Source organism: Sorex fumeus, unplaced genomic scaffold (assembly GCF_029834395.1).
Source record: "Sorex fumeus unplaced genomic scaffold, SorFum_2.1 ptg000015l, whole genome shotgun sequence".
NCBI classification, from domain to species: domain Eukaryota; kingdom Metazoa; phylum Chordata; class Mammalia; order Eulipotyphla; family Soricidae; genus Sorex; species Sorex fumeus.
In genome coordinates, this window is record NW_026606072.1 from 3,588,100 (window position 1) to 3,594,208 (window position 6,109).

Below are 6,109 nucleotides of genomic sequence, written 5' to 3' on the forward strand. Positions count from 1 at the left end.
GCAATCACCAATGATAGAAGCACCTATAACTACTCCTGGACAGAGAAGCATCTGAACAGTGAGTGAAAGAGTGACACCTGTGTGAGTGTGGAGATGATCCTAGCCCAAATTCATCCATAAACTACCCTGAGTTCTACCATTACAGAGCATATCACAAACACCAAAGGGATGTTATGAGCAATGTAATGAGTCAACCAACTGTGGTGTCATGTTCTCAAAGATAGAGACTTATTAGTAAAGCTGGATGTGTGTCCTTTTGCATTTCTCCAGCTAGAGAAATTTGAGTCTATATAACTGAGAAGTCTCATCTTAAGGATTCCTCTCCCACAGGCTCTAGACCCTGGGTTTATGCAGAACCCAAGTGGTGGTATCACATAGTAGAGAACACAAGTCCAGGATTTTGGAAGGTAGTTTGGTCAGCAATATTGTTGATTTTTTTTTGGATTTTCTCTTTGTTTTGTTTTTAGCTGGTTTAGGGTCAGGGGGTGTTCAGTGCCTTTATTTTTAAAATTTTCTTGTTTCATGATGTCTGAAGAGGGAATTTTAAATTGTGGATGAAGGGCACTGACCTGCTGAATCAGAAACCTAACTATAATCAGGTCACCTTATTTTTCAAGTGTTGTACTTTACCAAATCCTTTATATGAATCATAAATAATATCATCTTATGATATCCTAGATTTGCTTCATGTATTCGTGATCCAGTTTAGTGCTTTCAAAATCATCATCTACATTTTCTTACAAATACATGTGAAAAGGCTGCTCTGTGCGAGCTATAGAGGAAAGCCCAGGGAACCTCAGCCAAGCAGAGTTAGCATCTGGCCAACCTGAAGTCGAAAATCTAACAAAAGTGAGCGCTTTATAAGCAAATGGTAATGATTAATGAGAAGCTATACTAGAGGTATGTTAAAGTGCCTTATAGGAGAAAGGAAAAATAAGATGTAGGTGATATTTCTGTGATGAAAGACATGAGAGAACTGCCAGGGTTCTCAAAGAAGAAGGTATTTCCCAAGAAGGGAGAAGTGGAATGAGTCCTTTGCACACTTTTCACAAAAGGTGGAACTGAGAACCAGGCCTCAAAGAAGAGGTGGTCACACAGAATCTCATGCCAACCTGGATCTCTGACACCTTATTTACAGAGGTTCTAAGTGTTCATTGTTATTGTCTGTGACTCGTGGAATATGCTCAGCTTCACTTATTAAGTCAGAATGAAAAGTTCTTGTCCTTGAAATAAAAATACGTTCTGTAAGAAATGAGGGGATAAATAAAGAAAAAAAACATTGATACCCCTCTCCCTCTAAAATCCTGTTTCAACTTCAATATTCTATAAGTTATCATTTAGATTACTTATTATTAGTTAGTGACCATTAGTTATCATTAGTTATCATTATTACAGGAATGTCTGTTGGGAGTGTCTGTTACTAGAGGCACATAACATTTATGCATTATACTATTACATCCATAATTGCTGCTAATGCTTGAGTATATACTAAAGGATGGTAGATAATATGCAATGTAATATTGCAAACTTTTTCTGACAAAATTTCTTCTATGTTACATAACAGCAAAATTCCTGGTCAGAGATTGTATATATATAAAAAAATGGAAACTAGTAGTTCCATATAGCATAAAATGAAAAAGAAAAATGAGGAGAGGCTACTATTCTAGTCAATTAATGTATCTAGATCCAGGAGGCCATGACTTAGTGGACTGATTTGATCTCGGTCTTTGCATCCTCCTTCATTCTAATTTCCAAGAAAATTTGCTTAAGAAAAAGTCAAATAAGATGTCACTTGTGTGTTTGAGTATTATCACAGAGGGCCTACTAGAAAGGAATTGAACAGGAAAAGAATCAAAATACATGGTGGCAACTAAATACAATGCACAGAAGATGGGATTTCTGTCATTCCAGTGGTTTTCTTGGGCATTACTCCTTAAAGGATCTTATATCCACTACAGTGAAAGTTTCCGATTTAGCCATGTTCTCTCCATGTGCATTACAAACACTTTGCAAACTGTAAAATATATAATTAAATGCTATCAAACTCTCTTGTACTTGTTGTCTGTCATAAGTATGGTTAGTGACAAAATAATCCCTGGGTGTGGTATAAAAGAAAAAATAATTAGTAACAACCTGAAAGAAAATGTCTCCACTGGGTGTGATATCAAAGGAAAAAAGAATTAGGAACAACCTGAAAGAAAATGGTTGAAAATTTTTTACACATTACTTTTTTCTCATAGGATGATCACAAATGAATAATAAGCTATTATTATTATTATTATTATAGAAAAACTAAACATTTTCGTGTACTTTAAATCAATTGAATTTTCCCCCTATGCTATTTCCCATATTTAAAACTATATATTTCACTGGCAAAATAATCAAGTGACTTTTATGTTTTTTCTTAGTATCAGAGCTACAGTGAGTCCACTGCCAGGATGTAAGAGTCTGATGATTTTCCTGTGTTCCCATCATTTGTAGAGCATTTATCCATGTGCTCTTTTCACAGACTCTAGCGAAATAAGCTACTGAGGGCTTTGACATTTCCTCACATTGACAGAATTTCTCTCCCAGGACGTTTTTGAGTATTTACAAAAAGTGGGAAATTTGTGGGATTAATGTTGGAACATTGTAAGTCTAAACCTTTATTAGAAGCAACTTTGTAAATAACTGTGCCTTAATAACAATAATAATAATATCACTTATCACTTAATCACTTAATCCCCGTTATTCATCGATTTATTCGAGCGGGTGCCAGCAACGTCTCCATTCATCCCGGTTGCGTGCTAGTGTAGCCCAATGGTATCTGTTCGTTCTAGGAACATGCAGAGCTTCAAACCAATCATTTAGGGTCTTGACGAAGAAGTCTGACCATCTTATAGGTGGGCGTCCACGTGATCTTTTGATGTCCCGTGGAATCCAATCAGTAATGGCTCTAGTCCAGCAGTTGTCTGTAAACCTCATTACGTGTCCAGCCCATCTGATTTTTGATGTCTTGGCAACTGAGACAGCGTCCCTGATTCTTGAGCGTTGACAAAGATCAGAACTCCGGATTCTATCTCTCATTTGAGTGAATCGTGATATTCCAAGCATAGTTCTTTCGATTCCTCTTTGAGAGACCCGAATAGCATTCTCATCCTGTTTTCGTAGGGTCCCAGTCTCTGAGGCATATGTTAATGCAGGAAGAATAGTGGAATCAAAGAGATGTGCTCGTAGCTGGAGGTTCTTTGTCCTTTTAGTTATTTCTTCAATGCTCTTGAAGGCATTCCAAGCCGCTCTCTTCCTCCTGCGCAACTCAGGTGCCAGGTCATTCATCATGTTGATTTCTCGACCTACGTATATATAACTGTTGCATTCGGAGATGGTGGTTCTGTTGAGAGCGAATGGAGCGTCAGGAACAAGGCTGCTTCTCATAAACATTGTCTTCGTAAGATTCAGCTGTAGTCCGACCTTTCCACATTCACAGTCAAAGTCGTTCAGCATTTGTGCCGCTTGGCTGATGTTTGGTGTTATTAGAACGATGTCATCAGCAAAGCGGAGGTGGTGTAGTTGTCGACCATCTATCTTCACTCCCATGTTTTCCCATTCCAGTCGTCGCATGATGTTCTCGAGGGTGGCACTGAAGAGTTTTGGTGAAATGGTATCACCCTGCCGAACCCCTCTCTTGATATGGATGATTACTTCTTTGTAGAATGGTGAGATCTTGGTAGTGAATCCGCAATAGAGCTCACGAAGGATCCTGATGTATTGAGTTTGTACGCCCTGATTGGCTAGGGCTTCCATGACCGCTTCCATCTCAACAGAATCAAAGGCCTTCTTTAAATCAATGAACGTTAGACAGAGCGGCATCTTGAACTCCCGAGATACCTCAATGAGCTTGGTTATTGTGTGGATATGGTCGATGGTACTGAATCCTTTTCAGAATCCAGCTTGTTCACATGGTTGTCCTTCATCTAGTGTTCTGTTAATCCTATTCAGGATGACTCGAGTGAATAGTTTGTAGATGACAGACAATAGGCAGATTGGGCGATAGTTGCCAATGTCGTGGATGTCTCCTTTCTTGTACAGTAGTACAGTTCTGCTGGTTTTCCATTGGGATGGAACCTTGCATTCAGACAGGTAGCGTGTGAAGAGCCGAGCCAATTTATTGATAAGTACTGATGGTAAGTTCTTCAGGTGTTCAGGTCTGATCTTGTCTGGGCCAGGTGCTCTTTGTTTCTTTACCAACGAGATGGCATGTTGGATTTCGGAAGGGAGAACAATAATAATAATAATAATAATAATTTTTTAAAAAAACACGGTGGAAAGTTGAAGGCATTTTACATCTCTTGTCTTTCTCTGATAGGAGCAACATATGGTAGCTAAGACCTGAGGAGTGAAACATTTTTCTTATTCTATATATTCACTGCATTTTCTGCACTGTGGGTAACTTTCATTCAATAAAGTATAAAAACTGGTAGGTGTTTTCCCAAATATAAAACACTTGAAATATTTTCTTTTTTCATTTTTAAAAAAATTTTAATTTAATTTTTTATACAGACTTACAAATTTTTGTGATTACCTTTCAATCAAACAATGTTCGAGTGCCCATCCCTCCACCAGTGCCCATTCTCTACCACCAATGTTCCCATTGTCCCTCCCACCACCCTCACCTTTCCCCACCCCTTGCCTCTGTGGTAGACACATTATCTCTTACTCTCTCTTTCCTTTTGGGTCTTATGGTATGCAATACATGTACTAAGAAGTCATCATATTTAGTCAATAACATTTGAAATATTTCTATTCAGTAATAATACTTTGTAAGAAATTAATAACTAGCCAAACCTTACTCTAGTTGGTCACATTTTTAAAAAGCTTATCTTGGGGGCCGGACTATAGTGGGTAGGGTGTTTGTCTTGCATTAAGCCGACCCGGGTTTGATCCCTGGGATCCCATATGGTCCCCCAAGCACCGTCAGGAGTAATTCCTGAGTATAGAGCCAGGAGTGACCCCTGTGCATTGCTGGGTGTGACCCAAAAAGCAAAAAAAAAAAACACTAAAAAAGCTTATCTCTAATTTCATATTTAGAAAACCTGAGAATTGAGGAAAGACCTTCCACACTCATTATATATGAAGGGTTTCTCTTCAGTGTGACAACAGTTGTGAATAGTGCTGAAGAATAGGAAAATGTTTAGACATGCAAATCACTACTTAAAAACTTCTCTCCATTGTGAGTCTGAAATGTTTATATGGAAGAAGGTAAAGCTTTTCTACATTTTTCAAATGTATAAGATTTCTGTCCAGAGTGAGTTTTCACAAGTTCAGTAAGGGGTGAGGATTCAGTGATGCCTTCCCCATTCCTTACAGTGTAGGTTTTCTATCCAGTATGAATCTTCATATTTAGTCAGGTAAGAAGAGCTAATAAAGACTATCTCACTTTCCAGACATTCATAGGATTTCTCTCCAGTGTGATTCTTTATATATTGAGTAAAGACTGAGAATTGAATGAAAGAAAGCCTTTGCCCATTCCTTCTAAGTCTAAGGTTTCTCTCCATTGTGAACCCTCATGTATAAAATAAGGATTGAGGAATAAGCAAAGATTTTTCCACATTTCTTGCAGGCATGTGGTTTCTATTCAGTGTGAATACTAAATATCTAGTAAGGTGTGAAGAAATAAAGGAAAGGGTTTTCCATATTTGTATGCTAACGACTTTTCTCTCCAGATTGGATTTTAGCATGTTCAATAAAGACTAGGATTGAGTGAAGTCTTTGCCACATCCTTATATACACAGATCAGTTTTCTCTCTCATGTGTGTTTTCATGCTGTTACAAAGATCTGAGGACTGAATGCAAACTCTCTCATACAGTGTACATGGTCAGGGGATCATTCCAGTGTGTTTTTTATGTGAATAATAAACAACATAATATGCCTAGAAGACTAAATGCCTCTCCACATTCCTCACATGTGTAAAGGCTTATTCCTATATAATTGTTCGTAAATAGAAATAAATGAAACCCTCCTAAATCCCAGTCTATACTTTTCACAATAAGAGAACTTCCCCCCATTGCATATTTTATTTTGCTGAGTAAGATTAACGGAATAAATGGGAATTGTCCCCCATAGAAGACC